The following is a 17,838-nucleotide window of genomic DNA, read 5'->3' on the forward strand; positions in this document are numbered from 1 at the left end:
GTCCTGAAAGTGGATGTTTTCCTATTTTTACATCCATTTTAATGATTTCTTTCCTTGCCGCTAAAGTCTAGCTTTACTTGTTCTTGGTACTTCCTCCATTAACATCAGTTAATCATTGACTTCATCTTCTAGACTAGAAGAGCTTTCCCCTGTTTGAAAATATGTTTGCTATAATAAGTTATATAATCCAGGATTTCTTCCTCTGTCATTTGTCCTTCCATGTCATTTTCCATCCTCTAGGTTTGATGGATCTTTTCCTGTCTGACACTGCTCTCCTACTTTTCTGCCTGTCCCTTAAACTCTACTTTGTCCTTATGCCTCCTACAGCACAGCCCTTCTCTAGCCTCAGCTTTGTATTTTTCTGTCCTCAGTCCCAGAAAAGCATTGAGTTCCCTCACCTGTGGTCTGATATGAGAGAACCTTCCCAAGATGAGAAGGCAGCAATTTGCCTGGAACTGTGGCTGGGATAGGGAGTGAAGGACAGGACTGTAAGAAGCTGAAAGGCAGGATTTCCCAGCAGCAAGCCCTCACTACCAAGCTAAAGAGTTATGCTCTGTTGTTTCCTCACCCACTCGCTGAATGCTTGTTCTGTAGACCTAAATATAGATTTAGCACCCAAGTTTTAAAATATTGTTCATAATCCCCTAGATTCTATGAAGGACAACATCCTTGAGTGAAATGGGCCATTGCCACCAAGACAACACTATTTAAAAGCCTGCCTGCTTCAAAAGGACAGAAAGTTATTTTCACTGCACTGATCTGTTGGAAGGAAGTTTTATGCTTGCAACTGGTATATTTTTCTCCATTTTCCTGCAGTCTTGCATAATCATCTAAGTAATGCCATAGCCTGAGAAAAACAAACAAACAAACAAAAAAGCCACAAAAACTGCCTTTCCCTTCCTGTTTTATACAAACTGAGGAACACACCACAGTACTCTGCAATTCTTCTTTGATGTAGCAAATTATCTTACTACATTGGTAAGTGATTTTTCATTATTTGGACTGGATTGCTTTGCAGTACCTGTGAATAAATCCATAAGATAAACACCAATTTTCTTTAAAAGTGATAGCTCAGATAAAATGGGAAGAGCATCAGGAAAAAGGAAAAGACCTTTAGTGAATTTCTGTGTAAGAGAAGATCTGGGAAAAGATCCCAGCTTCCTGTTCCCACAATCCAAATGCTGGATTGTTCAGCCTTGTGTTATTATGTACATATAACTAGATCCGTTTTTTTAGATATTAATGACTAACACAGTATAATTCTCGTCTAGAGCTGAGAGCCCTAGACATATTGCAGATAACAAACCATAACAGAGTTAGGTCATGAGATAATATTGCAGAGTATTTTTAGTATGCATTTTTAGTTCTTGGGCAATTCTTGTTGTCTGACAAGATTTTAAAGCCCCTGTCAAGACTTTAAATAACAGAGTACTTGAAGCTGGAAGGGATCTCTGGGGGTCACCTGGCTCACCCCCAGAGCTGGTCACTCAGGACAGAACATCACAAGTGACAAAATTAAAACATTTATCTCAGGAAATGTCAAATAATTGTCAAGATTTGGATTGACCAAATCTTTGAAGTTGTGAAGAAGGCTGGACATGTTACTCAACTCTAAAAAAAAAAAAAAAAAAAAAAAGGAAAAAAGTGGAAATCTGTCTAATCCTGCTCAAGCTGATTAGAAGTTAGAATCTGATCAAAGTTAGCCATTCAGGATCCTCTAGTGAATACTTGATACCTCAGAAAGTTGCTGTAAATGCCTTATTTAAAGCTACATGGAATTAGCTACTCAGCGATCTCTATTAATCTAAATAAGATGGGGAGTGCATAGATAACATGCCTACCTTTTAGATGCCTAAAGCATCTCACTGCAATTAAAGCACTGCATTTCATTGCAAAGCACCTCACTTTTCATGCTACTTTTTATTCCACACAGGAGACATTACCATATACACGGTTCCTTAAAGGAGAGATAATTAGAAGAATAAAAATCATAATTTGAAAAAGTTCCAATATAGTTGCATTAATCTGCAATTAATTCTGATCTTATTTGCAGATGGGAATTTAATTACAGATATTTTCTCTTTAAAAATTCTTCTGAAGGCAAGGGAAACAAGTTTTCAAAGAAGCAGATAAACCTATAGTTCTGAATGACAAGAAAATAAATTATCTGATGTTTCACAAATGCATGAAGGAAACAAGAACAAAACATCTTTTATTACAATTTCCATTGCTGTGTTTTTGGACTTCATCCTTTTTACTCGCATGCATGGCCACTAATTGGACTGCTTTAATCCCTGTTTTTAATGAGCAGCAACACTAACAGTTCCACCCTGAAGCTCATTATCAACTTTGGCTCAATTTTTTTTTTTTATTCAATGGCACATTATCACGGTCAGTTTAGCTTCTCAAACACGCAGATAGCTTTCTGTGGCACTACAGTGTTTTCAGAGCAGAATATGCACTCAGAGTTTCTGCTCTATATTCTAAAAACAAAAATGAGTTCATAAGTGAATGAAATAGGGTCTGATCACAAATCTTGCAAAGTTGCTGAGGTTTTTTTTTTTTATTGTATTCAGGAAATTCTGAATCATGTTTTCACTGCAAAAGAATAATGTAGTTTTCTATTTGCCTCAGTTTCTGTTATGCAGTCTAGGATGAAGCAGGTTATGGCTGGACTTCAATATATCCTTTAGTAAGTTTGAATTTTCCCATTTCTTGAATTTCTTGAAAGATCAGTTCATTTCTGCATATTCGTCTCAAAATTTTTATAAATATTGCAAACTTTTACTTTTCCCAAGCAACTGCTTAGTACAACCTGTACTCAACTGTATTTATTAGCCAGAATTCCACTGTATTTTGATTTCCAAATAGTTGAAAACAACTGAACTAGACACCTTAATTGCACACTTTGATTACAAAATATACCACTTACAATTCATAAAAATATAGACTCTCATGCTAAAGAAACCTATTTGCACACTGTATGTTCCAATACACATCAGTGGTGTTCTCTAGATGGACAGTTCTTCTCTAATGGTTTTTATTGATTATCCCAGCATTTTTTCTACTGCAACACATGACATTACATCTGCTGCTTATTATGATTTTTATGTTGGTCATATAACCAGACAACACAACTTCATAACAGCCAGCAAAGTCATCCTCTCATTTTATACTCATTTATGTGCTGACTTGAAGTATAGTCCATGCAATTAGCTGTAACATGATTGGTTTAATCTGTGAAGTATGCATTATACTGCACATCTGTCATTGAACTCAATAATTACTCCAAAATTCAGATACAAACGTAAAAAAAATAAAATCTGTAGTTCCTATGGTAACAGCCACTTATGATTCCCTCATAAGCAGTATCTGATTAACATAATTTAAAATCCAGAATAGGAAAGAGTACAGTTAACTCACAGAGGAAAAGTGACTTTTCCAACAAAAGAGTCATGTTTGGTGATCTAAACCAGATTTACAACATTACTCTCGTATGTGCTATTGACTCCTGTCTTGCAACTGCTGAGCGTACTTCGCACTTTGTTTCGTGGCAAACATATTCATTTTAACTAGTGTTTCTCATATTTGTAGGAAATTGTTTTTCTAGGAAATTAAATAAAATCTGCTGACAAAAAGGGAGAAAATGAAACTGAATTGTTTGAATTCCTCAGAGGAATGTATAAAATTGGCAGCTAGAAGTGGCCTTTTTTTGAATGTAGGCTGACCTCATTTGGTGTAGAAGTTATTATTATGGCTAAGAAATACAGACATTTCTACAGTATTTAAGGGGTTTTTTTTTTGCCACACAATGACATTTCAAAATTGCTTGCAAATAATTGCAAAAATCTTGTGCATTAATACATGATTCCCTATGAGGTATCATTTATATGCACATCATATATATTTACAATGTGTTTATCTACACGACTGTATATTTCTCTGTCTTCTTAGGAAATACAGGAATTACCAAATCTGTCCATTCTGCCTCTGTCTTGGTCTGACCCTGTTGTTATTCCTCTGTTTGAAAACTACGCAAAAATTCTTGTTTTCCCTGTTTTTATTGAATAATGGCTTTCATGAGTAAGCTGGAAAACTGGACAGAGAGTACTGTCTTAACAGAGTATTCTATCTTGAAACAGTCTGTGGTCCAAAATGTAAAACTGCTTAAGAGACAGATTAAGTATCCACTGCAACCTCACAATTACCAGTTTTCAGCCTCTCAACTCACATATCTTTGTCATTCTCCAGTTATATTTCTCATATTAGATTCCAAGTTAAAAATGGACAGAAGGACAACAACATCCTGAGGAGAAGGACTTGGGGTGTTGGTTGATGAGAAGGTCAACATGACCGAGTATCCTGTGTTTGCCCGGCAGAAAGCCAGCCACACCCAGGGCTGCATGAGGAGAATAATGGCCAGCACTCTGCCTCTCCACTCTGCCCCGGTGAGAACCCACCTGGAATGCTGCATCCAGCTCCAGGACCTCCAGTATAAGAAGGACATGGATTTGTTCCAGTGTATCCAGAAGGGGGTTATGAAGATGCTCAGATGCTCAGAGTGCCTCTCCCATAAAGACAGGCTGAGAGAGTTGGGGTTGCTCAGCCTGGAGAACAGAAGGCTCTGGGGAAACCTGAGAGCAGCCTTCTGGTACTTAATGGGGCCTACAAGAGAGATGGAGAAGGACTTTTTGCAAGGGCATGTAGTGAAAGGACAAGGGGTAATGGCTTCAAATGGAAAGAGGGTAAGTTTAGATTAGATGCAGGGAACAAATTCTTCACTATGAGAGTGGTGAAGCTCTGGCACAGGTTAGCCAGAGAAGCTGTGGATGCCCCATCCCTGGAAATGTTCAAGGCCAGGCTGGATGTGGCTTTGAGCAACCTGATTTGATGGGTGGCATCCCTGCCCATGACAGAGAGGCTGGAACTGGATAATATTTAAGGTCTTTTCCAACCCAAACCATTCTATAATTCTGATTCTATGTTTGTAATCTCTCTTTAAGATCAAAGTTCAGAAATCAGTGTATGATTGACATACTACAGTTCACTTCCATTAGGTGAGCATAAATACCAGGTTGCAAAGCATGGAGTACCATCTCTTTATTTTCATGCAAAATATACAAAAATAAATTCAAACACCAAGGAGATGGGAATCCAGGCATATGCCATCATTGCTGATGTTTTTGTGAACTGTGGATTATTCATGTAAAAGCAAATGGAAAACACCAGAGGACATTCTTTGGTGCGTATCAAAGATTTACAGTAAATAATTTCTGGGGCAGAGTTTTGCTTAGGCACCTCCTGTTTACTTTTATTTTTTCTGTTATGTGCAGCTTGTGTCATGCCTTAAACTGAGAAAAAAGCAAGGAAGCATGGAAGTAAAGGGGGAAAAAAAACCTGGTATTGACAAGACATTGTTCCCATGGAGTCTGAAATTATTCTATTAAAAATAACCATTGTAGTTATAAAAAAAACCTTCCTATGTCCTGGTCTCTCCTCCTCTACCTGTAGTACCTTTGTCTCTAGTTATTAGAGGCCAGACTGCTACATGTTCACACACATTGTTTCTTATGCCATGTCATTTCACTAGCACCAGCAAGATTGAGGGCTACTCAGCACAATGACAGAGGGAAAATAAAGATACAGATCATGAGTCCCAGTATTACGCTAGTTAAAAGATTGTACTGTCATTTTAAATCACTGGAGATTGTTGATGACACTTTGAATACCAGGGGAAGATAAAGTAATATGGTTTAAGTCTGTCTGTGCAGTAAAGAGAGATTGAATATATATGTGCCACAAACAATTTTTCAATTACTGAAGGATTGAGTAAAAGAAGTATTTTGTGTGTGGAAGAAACATCTGGAGTATTATACCATTTTATATATCAAATACATGAATTTAGCTTGCATCTAACAATTAATCACTAATGTAATTTTTTTATGCAAATGCCTGATGCATTGTTATTTTCAATTCCAGTCCATCTGCTCTATTGCATTATAAACTGAAGACAAAGGTATTCTAGGAAAAAATATTCCCATATTTAAAGATGCAAAATTTATGTCAAAAGTTCAGACTTTTATATGCAATTTAATATATATTTCTTCTCTATATGCAAAGACTAAAGGAGAAAGATAAATTGGTAGGTTATACCTTTCAGAGGAGCCATATTGATTATTAGAGCTCTCAAAGCCTTAATTCCCTGAATAATTAAGACTAATATCTTCAGCATTGTTCAGTACCCTCTTCTGGCTCTGACCTTCAATGGGTAAAAATTAAAGCGCCAACCACCAGCATTCTGTAAAGTTTTCACTTTTTTATAGATTTTCTTTCTAATTCTATCACTAAATATTCTTAACTGAAGACTATGAACATTAATTGATGCTAATAGAATACATCCTACCTTCAGGCATGGAATTTTAATAGCTTATAAGAATGTATGAATTGGTAATACTGTACAATAAATAATACATGAGTTTACATTGTTGCAAAGCATTTAAAATAGTTTAGCTTCTTTGGCACCATCTGCTAATTCACACATTCTTTTTCTGAAAGGTTTATTGTTATTAGAGGCACTTATAAGAGAGAAAATTAAGTCAAATTGATAACAGAGAGAATGCCTACAATCAGGCCATGGCTTATTCTTGAGAAAATGCTCTAAGCTAAATTAACTTTAGCTCACACAAAGATAAATTATGCTTTCAGATAGTGTAATTCAAGAAAATTCAATTGAAATTAATTGAGGGGTATAAATCTGGAAATATTCCAGCTGAATTCATGGAGGTATTAAGCATTTATAATCTTGTGAGAGGAAAAATATATCCTTTAGTCAACTAAAAAATCCTAATATGTTGGCAAACTCTTAAAACATTTGCGTATTTCCACTGTAATTCTGTGCTTGAAGTAAATAATTACTATTCTTTGGATAATACAAAAGGGAATATCACACTTTGACAACAGAAACTCAAAACAAATTGGAAAATACATGTAAAGCATTTGAGGTGAAATTAATGTTACACTTTATTTGCATGCTAATACACAGCTTAGTTTGTTGTCTACATTGTTTCAAATAAATGAATTTAAAAATACCTCTAGCTCTACAAAAACCCGGCACAATACATTGACACCAATCATTAATGAATGGAACTAATTTTCAAACAACAAACTGCATCTTCTTTTGGGCTCCTCTTGAGATTGTTTTAAAATGCACTGTTTGTAGGTGCAACTGCCATTTGAAAAAAATTCCCCTGAATATTCTGCTCCTAATGAAAGAAGTATTTTTTTATTATTTATATGGGATTAAATACCCAAATAGCATGCAATTAGCTGCCCTCTGGGTGAGCACCATTGCTTGCACAGCCCAGTGCATTTAAGTACTAAATTGATAAATCAAATTCTGAAATAACCTTTAAGTCAAAACATTACTCTTCTTTTTGAAATGTCAATTTTATTCACAAACAGCATGTCAGTATCAATTTTCTAAACTAAAATTGCTGTTACATGTTGGAGTGTTAAGCACCAAATAAATATTTGACAGATAAAAATACAAACCAAGAAATAAAATATAGTCCAGAATTGACACGGTACAGAAAACAACAGAAAAATCCTTCCTAACTGGTAGACTACAAGCAGAAGGGAAAACTTTGTCTTTATGATTGTTAACTGAGTAAATAACATGGCACTTACCTCCATAAAATCAATGAATAGCAGAAAACTTTTCTGAAACAATTTACAACAGCTGATGTGTTTGTCCCCGGGATGTGCTCGTCCTAATGAGTGGGCTTTTAACTAATGAGAAACTGAGGGCATTTGAAGATGAGAGCAGAATTTCACCTAAACACTCATCATGTCATTGTAAAATAAGTAGATGAATTCATTTAAAAGGTAGATGTATTACTTGTAAGCATCTTGGCTCTTTCTGTAATCATTTTGTATCGCCTGCTTTTATGACCTGATATGGGATCGACCAGACTGGTGTTAGAGGGGAATTGTGTTCTGAGAGTTACACACTCTGGACTCAGCAGTGACAGGCATTAGCAGGAGGGACATCTAGGTCATTGCAGCACAAGGAGAAACAGGGATGCTGGCAAAACCAAGCTTACAAAGTAGTTCAGGAAGAGTTATTTTAAAAGCTTGCTAGGTGGCTGAGTCCAAAGATTCATGGTGAATGGACTCAAATCCAGTTGTGTATTGGCAGCTAGTTACTACTGGTGTTCCCAAGGATGATCTTTTCCAGACTCATTCCATGATTCTATAATTTGCTCATAATCCTCCCTAAAACTAAATATTAAGTGCTCAGTCTTTGCTCTTCCTTGAACATGATACATGGAAGTGAACCCCAGGGACCACCAGCACCTGATCCAGTGCCTGTATGTCATGGGATGGCGTCAGTGACCAAAGAAGGGCAGAAAGGAACAGCAATATCACAGTTCCATAACGAGGCTTTTTAAGTGGGTCAGCATGACAACAGCTTCAACAGCTAATGCCACCTCCATGGCCATCAAACCCCCCATCAGACATATAGGGACGGATAGAAAGAGTCCCTGTGTACAGAGCTGTGATGATCAAGGGCATTTGTGTATCCTAACAATACAGACTAACAGGTCCAGAATGTCCATATCCCCATGAGGGAATTGTGAAGTGTAAAAGAAGGAAACCTTGGGTTTCCTCATCTTTTCAAGCATGACTGTTGCCATTTAAGTATTAAATTTGAAACAAATGCAGGAAACAAGTACAAAGAATTATTGGAACAACTACAGACATTTCTGTTATTGTTCTTGCCACATTTGTCTCCAAAGCTGCAAAGCTATTTGGATTAAATAGGAAACAAGTAGCTCCCTGAGCCTTGGAAATAATAAAGGCAAGTTTCCTATGGTCCTGCGTCTCATCCTTGACTGAGCTCCAAACTAAGGTTTCCCAAGGCTGAGGCATGTACAGAAGATCTCTCTGGCACTGGTTCTCCAGCTTGCAGCATGACTCCCTTTTTTTTTGCCTTTTACTCAGCAGGTTGTTTCCACCAATGAGTTGGTTTCTGAGATGGTATCTGATACCTGAGCCTCTCCAGCGTCTGGCTGATATTTGCTGTCAGGGAGGGACATGCACTTACATGGACAAACACACAGGTATTTGCTCATATCTGTAGGGTCAGAGAGGGCTTGAAGATCACTCCTACAATGGGAAATGCTGAAATAACTTCTGGTTACTGACTGTTACCCAACACCACAAGTAGATCTGCTAGAAGGTGCGTTTAGCAGCTGTCCCAGGCATGCCCCAGTGCAGCCCTGCAGCGCTGCTCAGCAGCATCAGCCAGCAGGCACTGCTCTTCCTAAGCACCTGCCAGATCTCAGCAACACCTCATTCAAAACAAAGGGCCATCTATTTGCCTAAAATAGATTATAGGGCAAAGGGTGAAATGCAACAGACAGCTTTTCATGTTTGGCCTTACATCCATCTCTTTTTTAAGCCAAATTATCTCAGCCTGTAGGCTCAGGAGTGGAGGCCAATTTGACACGTGTTTGAAATGTCTCTTTCTCCATGTGTTTCTAGATTAATTTTTTCCTTGGAAGGGGGCTGCTATTGCAGGTACTGCCCACCTCCTCCTTAATACACAATTACCCGTTTTGCAAGGGTTAGCATCCCCTTGGTCCTTCAGCTCTGTGCAGCTCAGCCTTGACAGATCTGCTGTCATATACCCTCTCCTTCACTTTTATTCTTCTTCTGGGTCTCATTTCACATCACTTAAACATTTCTTTTTTTCTTATTTGCACTCAGAATATGAAGCAAACAGAGGCATAATTTGTGAGGATTTTTTTCCCATTAATCTCTTTGTTCTCTCTGTTCAAAAATACCATACAAAGAATAACTTCCCAATTAAATATTAATAAAATATGAGTATATAAGAGTAAAATACGCACATGCTGTTCACATGTATTTGGGTTATATACATTTGTAGGTAAAATCTTTGCTGTGGTCAAAAACTAGAGCTGAACACATTTAAAATAGAGTGGAAAAGTGGAAGAAACAACATAGATAAACCTGCAGAAAACACTGCATTCCCCAATGAAAGAGGTAAAGAGCAACAAATTTGAAATATTGTTTGTTTTAATTGATATTGTAGTTTCACTTGATATTTGGGAAATGGAGATCATGGGAGAGATGCAACAATCGCCATGAGTCAGCAGCTATTGATTCCCACCATCTGACAAAGGATGCCTGTGTGTATATATATAATTCTGACGGAGAGGAGAATGACACCAGGATTTGCAGTCTAGCTCCTGCCAACCTCCTCCTGTGCTATACAAAACTTCTGCTAAAAATAAAAGCCCCGAGCAGCCTTGCTCTGTCACCCTGAACTCAGTGTTGGCGTCTACATCAGGTGTCTTCCCAGGTCCTGCTCCTTCTTGGCAGCCGTGCAGAAAATGTTCTGGGGGACAGAAGGAATGATGGGCTGAGTCAGACGAGGAGGAACTATAAGGAGACACATTTGGATACATAATTCAGAGGGACACTTATGCTTTGGTTTTATTTGAATTAGAAATGAAACTAAGTTCTTTGTAGTGGAAGGAATTTGAGAGAGAGAGCTATATTTTATGTAAAGCAACATTTGTTTAGAGGTGGAGAGAAAGCTCAGTTGTCTCCAGCTTTTTATTATGTATCTAAGAATAATAGTTTTATTTACAATTTTATTCCTGATAAATGTCATTCATATTTCAATGCATCAAGAAAGAAATGCCTCAGGAAATCCCAGTATGTATGTGGGTTGCCACTTGAATAAAATGTAATATGTTCTCAAATACAGAACTGATCTGATTTGGTTTCTTTTTTTTTTTCAAACTACTGACAAAATAATTAGAATACATATTTTCTAATTAATTATCAAGTAGTTATTAACACTGGTGTTTAAAGACTTAAAAAAAAGACCAAGGTCTTTGTTCCATGTCACAAATGAATTTGGAAGAATAAAGGCTTCTAAAAAACTCACATGTAATTTAACAACTGGTGTAGCATAAAAACCCAGAATATGCATTTAATAGCAAAATTACTTTAAAGAGTTTTAGAAAAAAAATTCAACACTGTTTACAGAAAAACATCTTTTGCTTCATAGCTAAGAAAAAAGGGTGAGAAGGAGCATGGCAATAATTCAGTATCAGTCTGACTTTTAATAACCATTTTAAAAATAAATGTTTTCAGGTTAATGAGACCAATGGACTGTGGGTTTCATTTCAAACTCATACATGTATCTAGAACTGAATTTTGCTCCTAAATCCACTTTATTTAAAGTTCATGTGAAGTAAGAGGGCTTATCAGATTTCCAAGTCAAATCATTGCCTAAAAATGCGAACAGCACTCACTGATGTTGTTAAAAGCATTTGAACTGATTGGGCCTCATAGGACTAAGGGTCTGTACCTGTAAAAATATTCAAATATTTAATTCTTAATTATTGGCAATTTCAGTGCAGTGAGACATCTAGTTATCATTGGGCATAATGGCACTGAACCAGGTTAGCTATTTTGAAAACTATTAGATAGTTAACTGCACTTTAAGCCTTCATGTACTTCTATAAATCTAACCCTTCAAGGGTTAAAGGATGCTTCAGATTGCTTTTCTGAACACAATTAATCATAAATAATAGAAGTTTGATTTATTGGTTAGACAAACTACAACTAAAACACACCCTGAACCTATCTAGCTAACCATGAGACAGAATAAACTGCCTCTCCCAGTTTTCTGTTTGGACAGGGACAAGTTTGGGTGCTGGTACCAATTCTTAGCCACCTTTTTGTCAACACTTATCACCAACACCTTGTTGGGGAGCCTGTTGTGACAGGCTTTTGGTGAAGTCTGGCTGAAGCTAAGGATGCTCAGGTCACCTCTGCCAGAAAAGTGCTTGGTCCCTGTTGCCAGTACCCAGCCTCATATCCAGAGTTATATCCACCTCCCTCAACCTGCAGAACCAAATCCAACACACCCCATGTATTTTGTCTGGAGGCAACTGCCAACACAACCCCCAGATGCCAAAGCACACATGCATACAGATATATATATATATGCGTGTGTATATATATATATATACACACACACACAAACTCTTTCACGTAGGAGTGTCTCTGAAAAACATATGTACAACCTACGTGTGATTGACACTTCTGCTACACAGGAAAGGACAGTGGGTGTGCACACCTATAGAGTGAAAAAAAGATCAGACCTGTGTACACCAGGGCATTTTCAAATTGGTCAACAACAGTGTGAAGTTTGGGCTAGCAATCCAACTTCATCAGAAGAAAGATCAGGTGTTTAATAGTGTTACATGGAAATTTTGCTATGTGGTTAGAGGTTCTGCCCAAGGAACATCTGATGCTTGCTCTTAGTCTAATACTAATCATGAGAAATTCAAGACAACCCCCCTTCACCTTCCTTATGTTTTCTTAAGAACCAAAAAATTAATTTAAGACTGAACCTCTTATATCAATGCCTCTGCATTTCCATAAATGTTTAATTCTATAGGTAAATGTAAAAAGCCTACGCTTCAGTAACATTATCTGGATCTACCCAGTGGTTTGGCCAATCTTAGTTTTTAGGTATTCTTGCAAGGAGCTCCTGAGAACATATGTGGCATGATGGGCCTTTGCACTCAGGAATCGTACTCTGCCGATGGTAATTTACAATAAAAAGATAGATGTGTTTAAATCTCAAAACCTGCAAACATTTATAAGCTTATCACTCTCAGTTTTGGAGAAATTAATGCATTATTAACAACTCTCACAAAATCAGATGTATGGTATCCCTGCTCTTTGGACATTTCTCAAAGAAGAAATGTGAGGTCTGAAGGTAAAAGTTACCAGGTCTGAGACACTGATGTCTGAAGAGACACTTTACTCAAAGAACTTCTCCTAATTTTTTTTTTTTCCTGTGATATTGCCATTATTTGGGCACTGGTTTAGAAAAAGATGCATGGATTCACTTTTTTTATGAATGCAGATTAATTTTCCTTGTTACACCAAAGGGAGCTGGTAACCCAATCACACAGGAAGAGAATAAATAACAGACCTCACCCCAGCAGAACAGAGGAACGAAGCTATATTTAAAGTGTAAGGAGGAAGAAATGGAATTTATTGTTCAGCTTCATGCAGAGAGGTGGCTGACTCATAGGCCTGTGCAACTGACGATACTTTCAGGCAACAGCAGGAGATAAATTAATAAGGAGAAAAAAAAAAGTCAATTTACATTGACTGAAGAGGAAGCTAAAGAACAGCCATGACTCCCCACATACTTCCGCATGGCAGCTTTATTCTGTTTCTATTGTATAGCCAGCATGCAGAAGCTGAGGCCTGTGGCTAAGTCACGTCTCATCAATTTTCATGTATTTTCTCACATGATAAGGAAGCAAGCAGGATCATTAAAAAAACCTCAAGAGATCAAGTTATTTCGTGATATTGAAATAGAAGATTTTTATCTGCAACAATAAGTATTTTTGAACACTAATAGAAAACAATAAGACAGCAGTTGAGAAGAACAGTTTTATGAAGAATAATTTTGCTTTTGTGTGTGTGTGTGTGTGTGTGTGTGTGTGTGTGTGTGTGTGTGTGTGTGTTTGTGCATACAGGAGTGACAGTCAGAAACGCACTGTGCACAAAACACACCTCACACTTTAAACTCATTTTCTAAAGTCTGTGCTGTTAACCAAAACTTGAGTAAGTAGGGAGGGTAACAGTAAGCTACCAATAAAATCAAGAATTTTGTTTTTTTGAAACTATTCCATCCTTATTGAACATTCATGTTCATGAAATCTTGTCAGAAACTTGTTTGTCATCTAGTAGAAATATCTTAAATATAGATATTTGCAGAAGTGTTCACTTTGGTCTTGCCCCCTGACCTTTCAAAAGCTGTCTGGGTAGGAGAACTGAAAGAGGAAGGATTCTAGAAAGTGCTGAAGATGAAAGAGGGATGGAGGAACAGAGAACCAGCACCCAGGCCCCACTGGCACTGCACACCTTCATTACACCACCCTATAACAGGGAGCACACAGGTGATGCTCCTGGCAGCCTGGGGGTGCTGTCTGTGCAGGGTGCAGGGCTCAGCAGCCCTTTGCTCCAAAGAGGCAGCAGCAATTTGTGGTGGGGGCAATGCCACTTCAAGCCTCTGACACAAGCCTTGCTAATAGCCATCCTTCTAATGTATGAACTTCCTTTCCAGCTTCTTTTCCTTCTTTGCAGTATTTTTTTCCAATCCTTTCTGCTTTCTGTCTGACTGAGATTCTATCTTCACCAAGTAGATCACCTTAACCCTGCTACATTTAGTTTAGTGAAGCAAGATAAAAACTTGTCCCAAATAATCAGATCTAGATTACAAAGGAAAAAAAAAAAAAAAAAAACCAACAACCAAGTTTTCCATGAACTTTAGAGAGGAAAGTAAGAGTAAAAATACAAATGTGTTTCCTGGTTTGAAGACCACAGTTTGGATCATGTGCTCCTAAAGCTATCCAGATACAGAAGCTATATTTTCTTGCCTTTGCTATGCCTTCCTCATTTCCCTTCCTAACAGAGGGCTTTATTTTGATTTGCAAGGAAGTATGATTCAATTTTAACTGTGAAATACAAAAGAAAATGTCTCAAACTAATATACTTTTTTTCACAAAAGAAGTATAAATTATGACATTAAATAATACCAAGAGAAGTTATTTCCTCTAAAATATGGTATTATATAAAAATATGAGATTATAAAATGGAATTATTTAGAAATATGGTGTACTGAGGTTTTTAATAAGCTTTAACTCAAATTAAACTCAATTAAATTTCCCTTTAAAAATCTTGATTTCAAAGCTTTTTCTGTTTTCTTTCTCCCTTTCCTCTATCTACCTTCCCTTTGTTGCCACTTTAGTAAAAAGGAATTGCCACCTTACTTCTTACATAACTAGTAAAATCCAAAGGTCTTGCAACACAAGATCAACTCCAGATTTCAAGGAAGTAGTACAGTCATTTTCCATAAAATGTCATGTCTCATCTCTAATATAATGTTTGGTTTTCAAGCATAGGCAGCATATGTGTGTGGGGAACTCCCCTAAGGAACAGGAGAAACAACCTGCATGACATAGGCTGGAGCCCATCCTTGGGCTCGAAGCTTGCCTAAGCACGAGGTATGGAGTCATCAGTGACTGCTGTGAGTCACGCAGAATCCCACACATGCAATTTGAATTGCCGGATCTCTTCTGACACCCACCGGGAGGGTGACATGCCCCAGGTGGTGAGTAACTCCAGAAGGTGGGGATACCACAGCGGTGACACTGCGTCACCTGAGCTGGGTGCGGGTGCGGAACTGCCTTGGGACAATGGCTCGCTTCCTGGCTCGGAGGCGGGTTCATGCTTTATCACCAGGCTGCCTGCTCTAGGGTTTCTACATTTCAGGAGAGTTGGGCAATAAAAATGCTTGAAAGCATTTCAGCTATTCACTCTGCTGTTCCTATCCGTGTGAAAGGAAGCAGTTTTGGTTTACACTCTCAAATAAGCCTCACCAGTCTGCCTGAGGGATGTAGGAGGCTACATGTTTTGACTTTCAGTAGGAATCACTCTCACAAGTCATTTGAATGAAAGGTTGATTTTTCCACCTTAAACACAGATTAGGGTTTCCACGATAAAACACGTTACACCTCTATTCTTAGTAAAGTAAAACACAGTCTCATCACATGTTGTACTAGTAATGATGCACATGGTCAAGTTTGTCCAACATTTTTGCATCATTACACCCTATTTTTGGGATACGTGAACCCCAAGTAAAAGCAGGGAGACACTCCATGCTCTTTTGCTCCCCTGTACTTTTTTTGGGGTGACCACAGAGAAAGCAGCTACCAAATGAGTGTGAGGGGAAGCAGACACAGCAAACACCCAGCGAAGCAGGGAGGAGATTCCTGGAGAAGGTCGGGGCAAAGGCCAGGGCCTCCAGAGGGACCAGGGGGATGAGCAAAGCAGAGCCAAGCATGGGGACAGACAGCTGCCAAGGGACTGCCTCTTTTGCCATCTCCTACTCTTTCACTATCTGACTTCAAGATAATTTTATAGTGCTGCACAAATCACAGTTTTTTTGTTTTTTCTTGCTCTTTCAGGTTTCCACCCACATAAGCTGAAAAGAATAATAGACCGTGGCTAGTATTCCAAAAGATCTTCTGAAATGGCTCTAAAAATAATATTGTAAATGGGTCAGATGGGATTTCAGCCACACACTGGCAGCACCACTCTTCTTAAATTTCAATTGTGTCTGTGCAGGTCACCAATCTTCGGTACACTTCCTCAGATATAAAGCTTTGAAATTTGCTAAATAATTGTTTTTGTGGTAGACAGAAAGAAACAGAAACCCACTCAGATAGAGCACCATGATTTGCTGAAGAGTTGGCAGTGACCATATGCACTAAAAGGCTATTTCTGTCACACAAATTAGCAAATATGTCCCTGAATTCAGGCAGGATGTATCCTAGTCTTCTGCAGACGGCCAGCACAAGAACCATATGTCATTTAAATGGCATTTAAATGCTATTTGAAAGGCACTAGTAGAAGTCCTCTGCCCCTTCACTCTTTCCATGGGGATTAATTTGGTAAATGTCATTTTTACACCGATTTCAAAGGCAAATTGTACTTTAAATTGAGGAAGCGGCACCATCTTGTGGCTAAAAATGAAAGTGTATTTTCTTTAGGAAATGAAGCTGGTTTTCACTTTTCTTTCATTTCCCCACTTCTTTTTTTTTTTTTTTTTTTTTTTTAGGTTCTCATAATTCTACAGAACAGCCCTTTGAGTCTAAAAACTATTCATTGTTTCAGAAGACTTTTGCATGAAGCTGAGATCTATTATGCAAAAAATGTACAAGATTATGAATACTTACCTTACCACACAGATTTCTGACTTATTGGCTAATGTCATAGAAAGATTTTTGAAAAATTCTTTTGAGGTCAGCTTCATAAAATTAGAAAAAAGGTTACTAAAATATGTTCATGAAGAAAAGAATGCCTGCAGTGGCAATGTCATACTCCAAGAAGGGAGTCAAAATTCTCCAAATCCACATGCAGATCTGTTTATATATTTAAGCATGTAATTTAAGCCTCAGTTAAATTATCCAAACTAGATTTAAGCATAATGTGTGGTTTTGCCTTTACTCATGAGTTTTCAGGACCATTAGTAAAGTTCCTGCAAGTTTAAAGCTAATGATATAGCTATGTAGCAATTTACTTAAAACTGATACCCCTGCCTTCACTCCTAGAACTTACAAGTTGTAGACTTTTTTTTTTAATACTTAAATTTCTTCTTTTAAAGGACTAGTCAGAATTGTCAGCAATCAACTTTAAAGATAGCAAAAAAGAGGATATTGTGGAAGCTGAGAACTACTAGATTTCTTAATATGCAAACAGCTGTAGAGCTAAGAGTAAATGTGTACAACTCAAGCTTGTTCAAAGGCCTGCTCATAATTGCTGGCAGGCGCCTCAGCGAGATTCACCTCTCTTTAGATATTACCAATAAAAATGTCTATACCAGAACTGGTCACCAAAGCTTGTTTTGAAGTCTCTAGAGAGTAAGAACTGCTTTTAAGGAGCAGTTGATCTCATCCTATACCAGATATCGGATCAGCTGATCATTTCTGTTCTTTGGTTATAAAAGGAAAATGATGTGATTAGCATAGGTGCAGATAACTCCTGCAGTGATCTGCAGACAGTCAAAAGAATCCTACCCCTTGTGCCTCATAGAAATAACATTATCAAGATTTTTTGAGCCCTGTGGATGACATTTAATTCAGAACTCCAAATGACTTTAAACAGAGAATCTTAAATACATATTTCAAGAACAACCTCTAAAAATAA

Source organism: Taeniopygia guttata, chromosome 1A (genome assembly GCF_048771995.1).
Source record: "Taeniopygia guttata chromosome 1A, bTaeGut7.mat, whole genome shotgun sequence".
Classification (NCBI taxonomy): Eukaryota; Metazoa; Chordata; class Aves; order Passeriformes; family Estrildidae; genus Taeniopygia; species Taeniopygia guttata.